This window comes from Callorhinus ursinus, unplaced genomic scaffold (genome assembly GCF_003265705.2).
Source record: "Callorhinus ursinus isolate GAN/ISIS: 27379988/994484 unplaced genomic scaffold, GSC_fseal_2.0 scaffold4, whole genome shotgun sequence".
Lineage (NCBI taxonomy): Eukaryota > Metazoa > Chordata > Mammalia > Carnivora > Otariidae > Callorhinus > Callorhinus ursinus.
Window position 1 is genome coordinate 100450512 of NW_027397066.1, and position 18335 is coordinate 100468846.

The window sequence follows — 18335 nt, forward strand, 5'->3', positions numbered from 1 at the left end:
GCCCAACAGTTCTTTCATTCTTGGAGAAGTCTCCTAAAGATCCCTGCCCCTCCAGTGTACATTGTGAGATTAGTAAATAAATCTCCTTCCAGTATACCCCCGGTGCTTTTCAAACTGCTGCTTCTATGCTGTATTTCAGTGGGGTTATTTGTTATCAGTCTCTTGAAGGGCAAGAACAACTTACTATAACACTTTGGATTTCCCAGAGTCAAGCCCACTGATTTTTAAGTTCTCAGTGTTAAGTCCTACTGATTATAAAAACTCACAAAGTTGAGCCTCTCTGGTTTTTAAGGTCAAATATTCTAGGGATTCATCTTCCCACTGCAGGTACCCTGTGTCAGGGGTGCCTGGTGTGGGGTCTGTTCCTCTCCCTTCTCCGTGTTTGAGGTGTCCTGCCCATTCGTGGTTAGTTTGGTTCTTGGCCATGTCTCCACCCTTCCTAACATTTTTGATGTGGCCTCCTCTGTATGATTAACTATAGAGAGTCTGTTCTGCCAGTCTTCAGGTCATTTTCTGGGTTAGTTACACTGATGTGTCTGGTATATAGGGTGAGGTGATCTTAGGATCCTCCTCTTCAGTCATCTGTCTAGGCGTGTTTTGAGGCTGCTCCTAATCTCTTTCCTATTGCCTCTGTGATATTGCACTCCCCCCTTTCTACCACTCTGTTTACAACATTTAATTTTAATAAAGTTTTCTTCTCGTAAGCATCATAAATTGTTTTCCCTCAGGGTTTGCCATAGGCAACTATGTCAGTCAGAATTCATTGAAGAAAACAATTTTTCTCTAGCCAGCATAAACAGAAAGGGACTTATTATAGGGCATTAAATTATCTACAGAATTATTGTATAAGTTCAAGAGAGAGACTCAAGATTGAGCTTTCAGGAACATCTTCAAGGACACAAAAGGAGACACTGTCTCTTACAACTATAAGGCCATTTGTCAAATTGTGAAGGTATCACTCCATCTGCTGACTCCAGAACTAAGTCACACTGCCACAGTCAGGAAGCTAATGATAAAAATGACACATGATCAGGAAGCTGCCTGAATGCGGAAGATACCATTTCCAGATGATGCTTAAAACTGAAACAACATACATAGCAGAATTGGCCTCATCTTCCATTTTCTAAATATGACAGAAGGGCATCCATTTCGTATAACCTAAATCATATCCAGAATCCTAATTACACAGAGAAAATGGGAAATGTAGTTTTGGTCGTTCAGCCTCTGAAGTAAGGACAACATATTAGACTAGGATCAATACTCCATTGGCTACTCAACACCATTTTTCTACCCCCACTTAACACTAGCAACAGTGCAATAGAAAGAAAAAAGGATAACCTGATTAAAAAATGGGCAGAGAACCTGAATAGACATTTCTCAAAAGAAGACCTACAAATGACCAACAGGTATATGAAAAATGTTCAACATCCCTAGCCATCAGGGAAATGTAAATTAAAACCACAATGAGATAGCACCTCACTCTTGTTAGAATGACTATTATCAAAAAGACAAAGGATAAAAGTATTGCCAAGGTGGAGGATGTGGAGAAAAGGGAACAGTTATGCACCGTTGGTGGGAATGCAAATTAACATAACAACCATTATGGAAACAGTATGGAGGTTTTTCAAAAAATTAAAAATAAAAGAACTACCATATGATCTAGCAATATATACCCCTTCTGAGTATATATTCAAAAGAAATGAAATCAGTATCTTGAATAGAAATGTCTTCACTTTCATGTTCGTTGAAGGATTATCTACAATCACCAACATATGGAATTAACCTAAGTGTCCATTGACAGATGAATGGATAAAGAAAATAGGGATATAAATACAGAATAGAATTTTATCTAGCCTCAAGAAGGAAATCCTGTCAATTCTTGGCATTTGTGACATTGTGAACCTGGACATTATGCTAAATAAACTAAGCTAGGCACAGAAAGACAAATACTGCATGATCTCACTTATATGTGAAATGTAAAAAGGTCAAACTTACAGAAGCAGAGAGTAGAATATGGCAGGGCAGGGGATGGAGGAAGTGGGGAGATGTTGGTTAAAATGCACAAACTTTTAGTTATACAGAATAAATAAGTTCTGGAGATCTAATGCACATCATGGTGACTAGAGTTAATGCTGTATTATATACTTGAAATTTGCTAAGCAAGTAGATCTTAAATGGTCTCATCACACACACACAAAAGGACAGTGAGGTGATGGATCTGTTAATTAACTTGATTACAGTAATCAATTCATAATGTGCATCAAAATGTCAGGTTATATACCATAAATATGTATAATTTTTATTTGTCAATTTTTCCTCAAACCTGGAAAAACAAAACACTAGCAACAACAAAATGCTAACACTGACTGTGATAGAACTCTGCTTCATACACATGAAAGCAAGTTTTAACCTCCTTCACAAAAGGGAGATTCAAAGTTCCATGAGTAACTATATTCATCCTGGTGGATATGAGAGTGGTGATTCTCAAACCATTTTTAGTTCAAAGTACTATTTTGATATCCTGTACCAATGGACAAAATTGTAGTTGTATTAATGAGAAGAAAGAAGAACATAAGAAAAAGTATATAGAGAACATATGCTTTATACTTTATTATGTTTAATTATCTATTAATAGGCGCAGTTCAAGAAAAAGGAAGCTGAAAACAAAATTATTAGCTCAGAGAGGAAAGCAAAAATATTAGAGTTTAGAAGACACTTAATTTATAATGGCAAGTTCTAACATCTTGATAATTGGAGTATCACGTAATTGGGGGTGTCAGAGACATACAGAATAAGGAAAACACAATATTAAAAGTAAGCATAGCTGAGAATTATAAAAGTATGTAAAGATATGAATCTATCAGATATGGAAGAAAAGCCTTGAACAAAATAAATAAAAGTAAATCCAAACCTCTGATTTCATAGTAAAATTGAACACTAAGACAAAGAGAATATCATAAAGGAGGCTGAGAAGCAAAACAAATATCTGCAAAAGAATAATAGCAATAACAGCTAATGTTTATTTTTTTAATTCAGATATAATTGACATATAACATTATATTAGCCCCAGGTGTACAATCTACTGATTCACTCTTTGTATATGTGGCAAAATGATCATTAGAGTAAACCTAGTTAACATTCATCACCATAATTTCTATAAGAACTTTTAAGATCTATTCTCTTAACAACTTTCAAGTAAAAAATACAGTATTATTAACTATAAATACTCACCGTAATGTACCATATATCTCCATAACTTACTTATTTTACAGCTAGAAGATTTTATCTTTTGTCCTCTTCATGCATTGTGCCCACACTTCACCCCATGCATCTGGCAACTGCAAATCTGTTATCTATATCCATGAGCTTATTTTTTTATTTTTTTATTGTTATGTTAATCACCATACATTACATCATTAGTTTTTGATGTAGTGTTCCATGATTCATTGTTTGCATATAACACCCAGTACTCCATGCAGAACGTGCCCTCTTTAATACCCATCATCAGGCTAACCCATCCTCCCACCCCCTCCCCTCTAGAAACCTCAGTTTTTCAGAGTCCATCATCTCTCATGGTTCGTCTCCCCCTCCGATTTCCCCTCCTTCATTCTTCCCCTCCTGCTATCTTCTTCCTTTTTTTTTTTTTTAACATATTGTATTATTTGTTTCAGGGGTACAGATCTGTGATTCAACAGTCCTGCACAATTCACGGTGCTCACCATAACACATACCCTCCCCAATGTCTATCACCCAGCCGCCCCATCCCTCCCACCCCCCACCACTCTAGCAACCCTCAGTTTGTTTCCTGAGATTAAGAATTCCTCCTATCAGTGAGGTCATATGATACATGTCTTTCTCTGATTGACTTATTTCACTCAGCATAACACCCTCCAGTTCCATCCACGTTGTTGCAAATGGCAAGATCTCATTCCTTTTGATGGCTGCATAATATTCCGTTGTATATATATACCACTTCTTCTTTATCCATTCATCTGTCGATTGGCTCTTTCCACAGTCTGGCTATTGTGGACATTGCTGCTATAAACATTGGGGTGTACGTACCCCTTTGGATCACTACATTTGTATCTTTGGGGTAAATGCCCAGTAGTGCAATTGCTAGATTATCTGGTAGCTCTGTTTTCAACTTTTTGAGGAACCTCCATACTGTTTTCCAGAGTGGCTGCCCCAGCTTGCATTCCCACCAACAGTGTAGGAGGGTTCCCCTTTCTCTGCATCCCCGCCAACATCTGTCGTTTCCTGACTTGTTAATTTTAGCCATTCTGACTGGTGTGAGGTGGTATCTCACTGAGGTTTTGATTTGGATTTCCGTGATGCTGAGCGATGTTGAAGACTTTTTCATGTGTCTGTTGGCCATTTGGATGTCTTCTTTGGAAAAATGTCTGCTCATGTCTTCTGCCCATTTCTTGATCAGAAAATTTGTTCTTTGGGTGTTGAGTTAAAGAAGTTCTTTATAGATTTTGGATATTAGTCCTTTATCTGATATATCATTTACAAATATCTTCTCCCATTTTGTCAGTTGTCTTTTGGTTTTGTTGACTGTTTCTTTTGTTGTGCAAAAGCTTTTTATCTTGACGAAGTCCTAATAGTTCATTTTTGCCCTTGCTTCCCTTGCCTTCCTTTCTAGGAAGAAGTTGCTGCGGCTGAGGTCAAAGAGGTTGTTGCCTGTGTTCTCCTTTAGGATTGTGATGGATTCCTGTCTCACATTTAGGTCTTTCAACCATTTTGAGTCTGTTTTTGTGTGTGGTGTAAGAAAATGGTCCAGTTTCATTCTTCTGCATGTAGCTGTCCAATTTTCCCAACACCACTTGTTGAAGACACTGTCTTTTTCCCATTAGACATTCTTTCTGGCTTTGTCAAAGATTAGTTGACCATAGAGTTGAGGGTCCATTTCTGGGCTCTCTATTCTGTTCCCTTGATCTATGTGTCTGTTTTTGTATCAGTACCATACTGTCTTGATGATGACAGCTTTGTAATAGAGCTTGAAGTCTGGAATGGTGATGCCACCAGCTTTGCTTTTCTTTTTCAACATTCCTCTGGCTATTCAGGGTCCTTTCTGGTTCCATACAATGTTAGGATTATTTGTTCCATTTCTTTGAAAAAAGTAGATGGTATTTTGATGGGGATTGCATTGAATGTGTAGATTGCTCTAGGTAGCATTGACATCTTAACAATATTTGTTCTTCTAATCCATGAGCAGGGAATGTTTTTCCATTTCTTTGTGTCTTCCTCAATTTCTTTCATGAGTATTCTAAGTTTTCTGAGTACAGAATCTCTGTCTCTTTGGTTAGATTTATTCCTAGGTATCTTATGGTTTTGGGTGCAATTGTGAATGGGATCGACTCCTTAATTTCTCTTTCTTCTGTCTTGTTGTTGGTGTATAGGAATGCCACTGATTTCTGTGCATTGATTTTATATCCTGCCACTTTACTGAATTCCTGTATGAGTTCTAGCAGTTTTGGGGTGGAGTCTTTTGGGTTTTCCACATAAAGTATCGTATCATCTGCAAAGAGTGAGAGTTTGACTTCTTCTTTGCCAGTTTGGATGCCTTTTATTTCTTTTTGTTGTCTGATTGCTGGGGCTAGGATTCTAACACTGAATAGCAGTGGTGATAGTGGACATCCTTGCCGCATTCCTGACCTTAGGGGAAAAGCTCTCAGTTTTTCCCCATTGAGAATGATATTCACTGTGGGTTTTTCATAGATGGTTTTTATGATATTGAGGTATGTACCCTCTATGCCTATACTCTGAAGAGTTTTGATCAAGAAAGGATGCTGTACTTTGTCAAAGGTTTTTCTGCATCTATTGAGAGAATCATATGGTTCTTGTTCTTTCTTTTGTTAATGTATTATATCACATTGATTGATTTGTGGGTGTTGAACCAACCTCGCAGCCCAGGAATAAATCTCACTTGGTCGTGGTGAATAATCCTTTTAATGTACTGTTGGATCCTATTGGCTAGTATTTTGGTGAGAATTTTTGCATCCATGTTCATCAAGGATATTGGTCTATAATTCTCCTTTTTGATGGGGTCTTTGGTTGGTGATCAAGGTAATGCTGGCCTCATAAAATGAGTTTGGAAGTTTTCCTTCCATTTCTATTTTTTTTTGGAACAGTTTCAGAGGGATAGGTATTAATTCTTCTTTAAATGTTTGGTAGAATTCCCCTGAGAAGCTATCTGGCCCTGGGCTTTTGTTTCTTGGGAGATTTTTGATGACTGCTTCAATTTCCCTAGTGGTTATAGGTCTGTTCACGTTTTCTATTTCTTCCTGGCTCAGTTTTGGTAGTTGATACATCTCTAGGAATGCATCCATTTCTTCCAGATTATCTAATTTGCTGGCATAGAGTTGCTCATAATATATTCTTATAGTTGTTTGTATTTCTTTGGTGTTGGTTGATCTCGCCTCTTTCATTCATGATTTTGTTGATTTGGGTCCTTTCTCTTTTCTTTTTGATAAGTCTGGCCAGGGGTTAATCAATCTTGTTAATTCTCTCAAAGAATGAGCTCCTAGTTTCATTGATCTGTTCTACTGTTTTTTGATTTCTACTTCATTGATTTCTGCTCTGATTTTTATTATTTCTCTTCTCCTGCTGGGTTTAGGCTTTATTTGCTGTTCTTTTGCCAGCTCCTTTAGGTGTAGGGTTAGGTTGTGTATTTGAGACCTTTCTTGTTTCTTGAGAAAGGCTTGTATTGCTATACACTTTCCTCTTAGGACTGCCTTTGCTGCATCCCAAAGATTTGGAACAGTTGTGTTTTCATTTTCATTTGTTTCCATGAATTTTTTTTAATTCTTCTTTAATTTCCTGGTTGACCCATTCATTCCTTAGTAGGATGCTCTTTAGCCTCCATGTATTTGAGTTCTTTCCGACTTTCCTCTTGTGATTGAGTTCCAGTTTCAAAGCATTGTGGTCTGAAAATATGCAGGGAATGATCCCAATCTTTTGGTACCTGTTGAGACCTGATTTGTGACCTAGGATGTGATGTATTCTGGAGAATGTTCCATGGGCACTAGAGAAGAATGTGTATTCTGTTGCTTTGGGATGGAATGTTCTGAATATATCTGTGAAGTCCATCTGGTCCAGTGTGTCATTTAAAGCCTTTATTTCCTTGTTGATCTTTTACTTAGATGATCTGTCCATTTCAGTAAGGGGGGTGTTAAATTCCCCCACTATTATTGTATTGTTGATGTGTTTCTTTGCTTTTGTTATTAATTGGCTTATATAATTGGTTGCTCCCATGTTAGGGGCTTAGATATTTACAATTGTTAGATCTTCTTGTTGGATAGACCCTTTAAGTAGGATATAGTGTCCTTCCTCATCTCTTATTATAGTCTTTGTTTTAAAATCTAATTTGTCTGATATAAGGATTGCCACCCCAGCTTTCTTTTGGTGTCCATTAGCATGGTAAATGGTTTTCCACCCCCTCACTTTCAATCTGGGGTGTCTTTGGGTCTAAAATGAGTCTCTTGCAGACAGCATACCGATGGGTCTTGTTTTTTTATCCAATCTGATAGCCTGTGTCTTTTGATTGGGACATTTAGCCTATTTACATTCGGGGTCACTATTGAAAGATATGAATTTAGTGCCATTGTATTGCCTGTAAGGTGACTGTTACAGTATGTTGTCTGTGTTCCTTTCTGGTCTATGGTACTCTTAGGCTCCCCCTTTGCTTAGAGGACCCCTTTCAATACTTCTTATAAGGCTGGTTTCGTGTTTGCAAATTCCTTTAGTTTTTGTTTGTCGTGGAAGCTTTTTTCACTCCTATTTTCAATGACAGCCTAGCTCGATATAGTATTCTGGTGGCATATTTTTCTCATAGTGCTCTGAATAAATCATGCCAGTCCTTTCTGGCCTGCCAGGTCTATGTGGATAGGTCTGTTGCCAATCTAATGGTGTTGTTTGTTTGTTTGTTTTTTAATTTAAGTATACTTGACACACAATACTACATCTTAGGTTTACAATATAGTGATTTTATAGCTCTATATCTTATGCTATGCCCACAAGTGTAAATACCATCTGTCAACATACAATGCTATTATACCATTGACATTTTCCCTATGCTTTATGTTTTATTCCCATGACTTATTCATTCCATAACTAAAAGCCTGTATCTCCCACTCGCCTTCATGTATTTTGCCCATTTCCCTGCCTGCCTCCACTTTGGCAACCATTAGTTTTTTTCTCTGTATTTGTGTTTCAGTTTCTGCTTCCTGTATATTCATTTGTGGGTTTTTTTTTTCTTAGCTTCCACGTAAGTGAAATCATATGGTATTTGTCTTTCTCTGCCTGACTTATGTCACTTAACGTAATACGCTTCAGGTCCATCCATGTTGTCACAATGGCAAGATTTCATCCTTTTTTATGGCTGTATAATTCTCCAGTGTGTGTGTGTATCATCTTTATCCATTCTTCTATCACTGAGCACTTGGATTGATTCCAATTCTTGCCTATTGTGAATAATGGTGCAATAAACATAGGGGTGCATATATCTTTTTGAATAAGTATGTTTTCATTTATTTTGGGTGAGTTCTACTCAGGAGTAGAATCACTGGATCATATGGTATACGTAGTTTTAATTTTTTGAGAAACTTCCATACTGTTTTCTATAATGGCTATACCGATTTACATTTTCACCAACAGTGCATGAGGTTCCTTTTTCTCTACATCTTTGCCAATACTTGTTATTCGTCTTTATAATTCTAGCTGTTCTGACTGGTGGTAATCTCATTGTGGTTTTAATTTGCATTTCCCTGAAAATGGGTGATGTTGAGCATCTTTTCCTGTCTGCTGGCCATCTGTATGTCTTCTTTGGAAAAATGTCTCTTCAGTTCCTCTGCCCATTTTTAATTGGATTATTTGTATTCTTGTTATTGAGCTGTATAAGTTCTTTATATATTTTGGATATCAACTTATCAGAATACCATTTGCAAATATCTCCCATTCACTAGGTTGCCTTTTCATTTTGTTGATGGTTTCCTTCCCCTTGCAAAAAGTTTTTCTTTTGGTGAAGTCCCAATTGCTTATTTTTGCTTTTATTTCCCTTGCCTTAGGAGACTTATCTAGAAAAAAAAGTGTTTCTAAGGCTGATGCCAAATTGCTGTCAATGTTTCTTCTAGGATTTTTATGGTTTCAGTTCTCACATTTAGGTTTTAATCCATTTTCAATTTATTTTTGTGTGTGGTGTAAGAAAGTGATCTAGTTTCATTCTTTTGTATATAGCTGTTCAGTTTTCCCAGAACCATTTATTGAAGAGACTATCTTTTCCCCCATTGTATATTCGTGCCTCCTGTGTCATAGATTAATTGACCAAATAAGCATGGGTTTATTTCTGAGCTCTGTTTTTTGTTGTTGTTTTGTTATTTAAAGATTTTATTTATTTGTCAGAGAGCACCAGCAGGGGAAATGGCAGGCAGAGGGAGAAATGGACTACCTGCTGAGCAAGGAGCTCGATGTGGGACTCGATCCCAGAACTCTCAGGTCATGACCTAGCTGAAGGCACTAAACCGACTGAGCCACCCAGGCATCCCTCTGAGCTCCCTGTTCTGTTCCATTGATTTACATGCTTTTTGTGTGCCAGTACCACACGGCTTTGATTATTACAACTTTGTAGTATACCTTGAAATCTGAGATTGTGATACCTCCAAGTTTGTTCTTTCTCAAGATTGCTTTAACTCTTTGGGGTCTTTTGTGGTTACATACAAATTTTATTATTATTTGTTCTAGTTCTGTGAAAAATGGTTTTGGTATTTTGGTAGGAATTGCATTGAATCTGTAGATTGCTTTGGGTAGTATGGATATTTTAACAATATTGATTTTTCCAATCTATGAGAATAGAATAATTTCCTATTTCTTTGTGTTATCTTCAATTTCTTTAATCACTATATTATAGCTTTCAGTGTAGAGGTATTTCACCTTCTTGGTTAAGTTTATTCCTAGGTATTTTATTCTTTTTGGTGTAACTGTAAATGAAACTGTTTTCTTAATTTCTTTCTACTACTTTGTTATTAGTCTATAGAAGCACAACAGATTTTTGTGTATCATTCTGTATCCTGCAACTTTACTGAACTCATTTATTACTTCTAATAATTTTTTGGTGAAGTCCATAGAGTTTTGTATGTATAGTATCATGTCATATGTAGTTACAGCTTAACTTCTTCCTTACTAGTATGAATGCCTTTTCTTTTTGTCTGATTGCTGTGGCTAAGATTTTCAGTATTATGTTGAATAAAAGAGGCAAGAGTGGACATTCTTGTCTTCTTCCTTGTCTTAGAGGAAAAGCTCTGTTTTCACCAAGTATAATAGCTGTGGGTTTGTCATATATGGCCTTTATTATGTTGAGATATATTCCCTCTGAACCCACTTTATTGAGATTTTTGATCATGAACAGATGTTGAATTTTGCCAAATGCTTTTTCTGCATCTATCAAGATGATCATATGATTTTTAGAAATGATAATTTTAATGTATTGTTGAATGCAGTTTGCTAATATTTTGTTCAGAATTTTTGCATCTGTTTATCAAGGATATTGTCCTGTAGTTTTCTTTTTTTGTGGTATCTTCGGTTTTAGTAGGACAGTAATATTGGCCTCAAAGAATGTATTTGGAAACTATCCTTCCTCTTCTATTTTTGGAATAGCTTGAGGAGAACAGGTACTAACTCTTTAAAGATTTTTATTTTATTTTATTTTGAGAGCGAGAGAGCACAAGTGGGGAGAGGCAGACAGAAAGAGAATCTCAAGCAGGCTCCACACTCGGTGCAGAGCCTGATATGGGGCTCGTCTCACAGCCTTGAGATCATGACCTGAGCTGAAATCAAGAGTCAGACGCTCAACCAACAGAGCCACCCAGGTGCCCCTAGGTACTAACTCTTTAAACGTATGGTAGAATTCACCTGTAAATCCATCTGTTCCTGAACTTTTGTTCATTAGAAGGTTTTTGATTACCAAGTCAAATTTTGTCACCAGTGATTGGTCTGTTCAGGGTTTTTTTTTTTTTCTTCCTGTTCCAGTTCAGGAAGATTTTATGTTTCTAGAAATTTATTCATTTCTTCTACTTTCGTCCAATATATTGGCATATAATTTTGGTAGTAGTCTCTAATAATTTGTATTTCTGTGGTGTTGGTTGATATTTCTCTTTAGTTTCTGAATTTATTTGTTTGAATCCCTTTTCTTCTTGGGGAATCTAGCTAAAGGTTAATCGATTTTGTTTATTTCTGCTCTGATTTTTATTGTTCCTTCCTTCTACTCACCTTGGACTTTGTTTTTCCTTTTTCTAGTTCCTTTAGGTGTAAGGTTAGATTATTTATTTGAGGTTTCTCTTGTTTCTTGAGATAGACCTGTACTACATAAATTTCCCTCTTAGAACTGCTTTTGCTGTTTTGTAAAGATTTTGGACCATTGTGTTTCATTTGTATTTATCTCTATGTATTTTTTTATTTCTTGTTTGATTTCTCATTAACCCATTTGTTGTTTACTAGCATGTTGTTTAGCCTCCAAGTATTTGTGTTTTTTCCAGTTTTTTTTTCTTGTAATTGATTTCTATTTTCATACCATTGTGGCCCAATAAAGGGCACAATCTTTTTAAACTTATTGAGACTTGTTTTGTAATCTAACATGTGATCTGTCCTGGAGAATATTCCATGTACACTTGAAAAGAATGTATATTCTCTTTTTGGGTAGAATGTTCTGTATCTGTTAGGTCCCTGTGGTCTAATGTGTCATTCAAAGACACTCTTTCCTTATTGATTTTTCTGCCCAGATGATCTTTTCTTGATGTAAATGGGGTGTTAAAGTCCCTTACTATAATTGTACTATTATGAATTCCCCCCCTTATCTGTTAACACATATTTGCTTTATGTGTTGAGGTACTTCAGTATTAGTGCATAGATATTTAAAATGTTATATCCTCTTATATTGCTACTCCTGCTTTCTTTTGCATGGAATATGTTTTTCCATCCCTTCAATTTCAGTCTATATGTGTCTTTAGGTCTGAAGTAAGTCTCATGTAAGCAGCATATAGATGACTTTTTTTTTAACCCATTCTGCCACCCTATGTCTTTTGATTAGAGCTTGAGACTATTTACATTTTAAGTAATTATTGATAGGTATGTCTTTATTGCCATTTTGTTCATTGCATTCTGGCTGTTTTGTAGTATTTCTTGCTCCTTTCCTCTCTTGCTCTCTTTCTTTGTGATTAATGACTTTCTATAGTATTATGTTTGGCTTTCTTTCTCTTTATTTTTGTATATCTTTTATAGACTTTCGGTTTATGGTTACCATGAGTTTTGTATATAACATCCTAAGTATATAGTAGTCTATATTAGGTTTATGGTCATTAAAGTTTAAACACATTCTTTTTTTTTAAGATTTATTTATTTATTTGAAAGAGAGAGAATGAGAGAGAGAGAGAGAGAGCACATGAGAGAGGGGAGGGTCAGAGGGAGAAGCAGACTCCCTGCTGAGCAGGGAGCCTGATACAGGACTCGATCCCAGGACTCCAGGATCACGACCTGAGCCGAAGGCAGACACCCAACAACTGAGCCACCCAGGTGCCCCAGTTTAAACACATTCTAAAAGAACTTATTTTTTACTCCCCCTTGCACATTTTATGTATATGTTGTCATATACATGTTATCCACATCCTCACCAACACTTATTTTTTGTCTTTTTGACACTAGTTATTCTGACTGTTGTGAGGCAATATCTCATTTTGGTTTTGATTTGTATGTCCCTAATGACTAGTGATGCTTAGCACCTTCTCATGTATCTGTTGACTATCTGTGTTGTCTTTGGAAAAATATCTATTCAAATCCTGTGCCCATTTCTTAGTTGATTTTTTTTTTTTTGCTATTGAGTTGTATGTTTTCTTTATATATTTGGGGTATTAACACCTAATTAAACATAAAATTTGTAGATATTTTCTCCCTTTCAGTAGGTTGACTTCCCATTATGTTGATAGTTTCCTTTGCTGTGCAGAAGCTTTTTAATGTGCCTTAGTCCCACTTGTTCATTTTTTATTTTGTTACCTAAGCTTTTGGTGTCAAATCAAAGAAATCATTGCCAAGACAAATGTCAAGGAACTTACCACTTACATTTTTTTCCTATGAGTTTTAAGGTTATAGGTCCTACATTCAAGTTTTTAATCCATTTTGAGTTAACTTCTGTGTATAGTATAAAATAGTAACCCAGTTTTGCTGTTTTGAATGTCACTGTCCAGTTTTCCCAACACCATTTATTGAAGAGACTGTCATCTCCCCCACTGAATTGTATTGGCTTCTTTGTCATAAATTAATTGACCATAAATGCAAAGTTTATTTCTGGGCCCTCTATTCTGTTTCATTGATTTATGTGTCTGTTTTTATGCCAGTACATTTTGATTATTATAGCATTGTAGTATGTTTTGAGATCAGGGCATTTGATGCCTCTAGGTTTGTTCTTTCCCAATGTTGTTTTCGCTATTTGGGATGTTCTGTGGTTCTATAAAAAATTTAGAACTGGTTAAAATCTGTAGATTACTTTTGAGATTATGGACATTTTAAACAATATTCTTCCAATCAATGAGCATGGAATATCTTTCATTTTTTCTGTCATCTTAAATTTCTTTCATCAGGGGCGCCCTGGTGGTTAAGTCAGTTAAGTGTCTGCCTTTGGCTCAAGTCATGATCCCAGGGTCCTGGGATCCAGTCCCACATCAGGCTCCCTGCTCAGTAGGGAGCCTACTTCTCCCTCTACCCCTCCCCACTGCTTGTGATCTCTCACTCTTTCCCTCTCAAATAAATAAATAAGATCTTTAAAATAATTTCTTTCATCTGTGTCTTCTGGTTTTCAGAGTATAGGTCTTTGACCTTCTTGATTAAATTTATTTCTAGATATTTTATTTTCTGATGCATTTAAAAATGTGATTGTTTTCTTAATTTCTCTTTCAGATAGTTTATTATCAATGCATAGATATGCAACAGATTTTTGTATATTGATATTATATCCTAAAACTTTACTGAATTTGTTCTAATAATCTTAAGATTTTTTATATACGAGATTATGTCATCTGCATATAGAGACAGTTTTACTTCTTCCTTTCCAATTTAGGTGATCTTTATTTTTCTTCCTTAATTGCTCTGGCTAGGACTTCTAATACTATGTTGTATAAAAGTGACATGAGTGGGCATGAGTATCTTGTTTATTATCTTAGAGGAAAAGCTTTCAGCTTTTCACTTTTAAGCATAATGTTGGCTAAGCTTGTTAGATATGGCCTTTATTATACAGAGATGTTTTCTCTATACACACTTTGTTGAAGTTTTTACTACAAATCAATGTTGACTTTTTTTTTTCACCATTCAAAATTTATTTGGTATTTTAGTTGGTATGACACTTAGTTGGCTGCATTGTCTTTTTACGTTATATGGCCATGTACACTATATTCTGACATACATGGTACACAAAGTAAGATCCTTTGGGACAGTTATGCACAATACACGCAATATTGAATTTATACATTGGATCCCAGAACGTGACTGACTGGAAAAGATGGACTAGGCATGTCAGGTGTTGGGGGAAGGAACCCGAAGTGACAGAACACACAGTAAACACACATCTGGTGTGCAGAGCAACCGCAGCTCTGGCAGTGGAGCCTCTGAGACGGTGGGGCTAACTTACGTTAACCAATTTAGGGCTACAAAGACAGGTATCATCCAGTACCAGGATACAGCTGCAGGGTTTGGTGAACCATTCCTATTTGGAACTTTAGGAAACTGATGTTTTTTCTTAGGCCATTTTAATATTACTTGAGTAACAGATCAGATAATAAGGACAATATACACAACCTCCAACTAAAATCCTGCTATAGTCTAGACAGTGAAGTGGTACATTAGAAAACTTTAAAACTGCAGCTCCTTTTGGATCCCCCAAAGTGTATCTGCACTCTTCTTCAAACGGGCCTCCTCCTCAGAAGTCAGAGTCATCTTCACAACATCTGAAATTCCATTCTGTCCCAAGATGCAAGGGACCCTAAGGAAGACATCATCTTTAATTCCATAGAGACCCTTAATCATGGTGGAAATTGGATGCACCCGCCTAAGATTCTTCATTATACTTTCGGCCAGATCTGCCACAAACAGTCCAATGGCCCAGGAGGTGTAGCCTTTCAGTTTGATCACCTCATAGGCACTGTCAACCGCCTGTTTGTGAACCTCTTTCCACTGTTCCTTATCTGCATCAGGGTGCAGATTCTTCAGAGAGACACCAGCAACGTTCACTCCACTCCATACAGGCACACTGGAGTCTCCATGCTCCCCAAGGACCCGCCCGTGACAGCTTAATGGGTGAACTCCCAGTCTTTCCCCCATTAGGTAACAGAACCGGGCTGAATCCAGACTGCAACCACTTCCAATAACACGGTTTTTGGGAAAGCCACTTATCTTCCAAGCCACATAGGTCAAGATATCCACTGGATTGGAAACGACAAGCAACTTGCAGTTTGGGCTATATTTTACGATATTAGGAATGATGAACTTAAAGATGTTCACGTTACGCTGGACCAAATTAAGACGGCTTTCTCCCTCTTGCTGACCGTGCCCCAGCTGTGATAATAAGCAGCTTGGAGTTTGCAGTCACATTATAATCTTTGGCAGAGACAATTTTTGGTGTTCTAAGGAAAAGGCTGCCGTGCTGGAGATCCATCATCTCTCCCTGCAGTTTGTCTTCCATGACATCAACAAGAGCAAGTTCATCTGCCAAGTCCTTCATTAAGATACTGATGGCACAAGCCATGCCAACAGCACCAACCCCAACAACTGTGATCTTATTCTGGGGGGTATGTTCTTCCTTAAGAAGATTTTGAATCAGCTGATCTTTGAGAGTTGCCATTTTGGACTTAGAACCAAAAGGAATCGGGAGTGCACGTCGGGCGGGCGGGCGTCAGCGGCGCGCGAGGTTGAATCCGGACTCGGCGGCAGCGTCTCCGACCTCAATGTTGACTTTTGCCAAATGCTTTTTCTGTACCTACTGAGATGATTATATAATTTGTTTCTTTCACTTTATTAATGTGGTGTATCACAATCATTTGCAGATGTTGAAATATTTTTGCATTCTTTTTTTTAAAGATTTTATTCATTTATTTGACAGAGAACACACAAGCAGGAGGAGCAGAAGAGGGAGAAGCAGGCTTCCCACTGAGCAGGGAGTCTGATGTGGAACTGGATCCCAGGACCCTGGGATCATGACCTGAGCTGAAGGTAGATGCTTAACTGACTGAGCCACCCAGGCACCCCTATTTTTGCATTCTTAGAATAAATTCCAGTTGATTGTGTAAATGATCATTTTAATGTATTGTTGAATTCAGTTTGCTAATATTTTGTTGAAGATTTTTGTATCTGTTAGGGATATTGGACTGTAATTTTTCTTTTGGTGTTCTTTTCTGGGCTTGGTATCAGGGTAAGGTTGGCTTTGTAAAATGAGTTTGGATATGATCTCTCTTCTATTTTTTGGAAGAGTTTGATAATTGGTATTCTTTAAATGTTTGGTAGAATTCATCAGAAGCCATCTGGTTGGACTTTTGTTTGTTGAGAGGTTTTTTTTTTTTTTTTTTTTTTGGTTTATAAAAATTTATTGAAATTGGAAATTTGATCTTCTATCACATCACATAAGCATCCATTCAGGTGCCTTTCAACTGGTAAGCTGCTCTCATAACTGGATTGCTGCTCTCATAAACACCCTCTAAATCTTCAGGTTGGCAAGTCGGCCCCAAGCAAGCCATCCGTGATAGTGGCCTGTAAGCCCAAATACGGTCGGTCCAGACATGTGTTAAGACTCAAGTCCACCCCTTCAACTTCCAGTTACTCCTGTTTAGTGCCTCTTTGCCCATGGCGAGGGTGTGAAACTTAGGACCTTGGCAGCCATTTCCACCCCTTTGGCACAGAACTGTCCATCAGAAGCCATCAAAAGCCACACTGCATTCGTGCCCAGCACAATTCATACGGAACACCGACCCCTAGCCTCGAAAGTGTTGAGAGGTTTTTGATTACAGATTCAATCTCCTTACTAGTAACTGGTGTTCAGATTTTCTATTTCTTCATGATTCAGTCTTAGTAGATGGTATGTTTCTAGAAATTTATCCATTTCTTTTAGGTTGTTAAATTTGTCCTCTAATTGTTCATAGTATTCTTATGACCCTTTGTATTTCTGTGCCATCAGTTGTAATGCTTCCTCTTTCATAGGTGATTTTGAGTCCTCACATTTTTCTTGGTGAGTCCAGCCACGAGTCCACCAATTTCTTCATTTTTTCAAAACCAACTTGTAATTTCATTATTCTTTCCTATTGTCTTTTTAGTCTCTCTTTTATTTATTCCCATTCTGGTCTTTGTATTTTTTTTCCCTTCCACTAACTTTGGGCTTCATTTTTTCTTCTTTTTATAGTCCTTCAGATTAAATTGAAGTTGTTTTGCTGGAATTGTCTTTCTTTCTTAAAGTAGGCATTTATTGCTATAAGATCTCTCTTAGAAATGCTTTTGCTGCTTCTCTGGGATGCCTGGGTAGCTGAGTTGGTTAAGTGTCTGACTCTTGACTTTGGCTCAGGTCGTGATCTCAGGGTCCGAGGATCGAGCCTCACATCAGGCTCCATGTTTAGCGGGTAGTCTGCCTCATGATTCTCTCCCTCTGCCCCTCCCCCTCAAGCTTTCTCTCAAATAAATAAATATCTCTTTTTAAAAAAAGATGTTTTTGCTACTTCTCATAAGTTTTGCTGCTTCCCATATATTGTATTTTTTTTATTTTTTTAAAGCTATTTTTAAATTTATCTCTTGATTTCTTCTTTCACCCATTGGTTGTTCAGTAGCATTTTTAATCTCTACATATTTGTGAATTTTCCATTTTCTTCTTGATTTAGTTCGATTTCTACTTTTATACCATTAAATTGATTTCTAACTTCAAAAAATTATCAGAAAAGATATTTCATATGACTTCAATCATCTTAAATTTATTAAGACTTGTTTTGTAGACTTATATATGATCATAGAGAAGACTCATGTTCCATTTGAGAAGAATGTGTATTCTGTTGCTTTTGGATGGAATGTTCTCTATATGTCTTTAAGTCCATCTGGTCTATTGTGTCATTTAAGACCAATGTTTCCTTATTGATTTTCTGTCCAGATGATCTATCCATTGATAAAAGTAATGAATGAAGTCCCATATTGTTGTATTGTTTTTTCTCCTTTAGCTCTATTTATATTTGCTTCATTTAGGTGCTCCTATGTTGGGTGCATAAATATCAATAAATGCTATATGTTCATGTTAGATTGACCACTTAATCATTATGTAATGACCTTCT

The 18335-nt window shown here is 36.8% G+C and overlaps 1 pseudogene; it reads right to left on the bottom strand.

Moving 5' to 3' along the window:
* Positions 1-14354: 14354 nt before the first annotated feature.
* LOC112826024 (L-lactate dehydrogenase A chain pseudogene) lies at positions 14355-15970 on the bottom strand (annotated as a pseudogene).
* Between the last annotated feature and the right edge of the window lie 2365 nt (positions 15971-18335).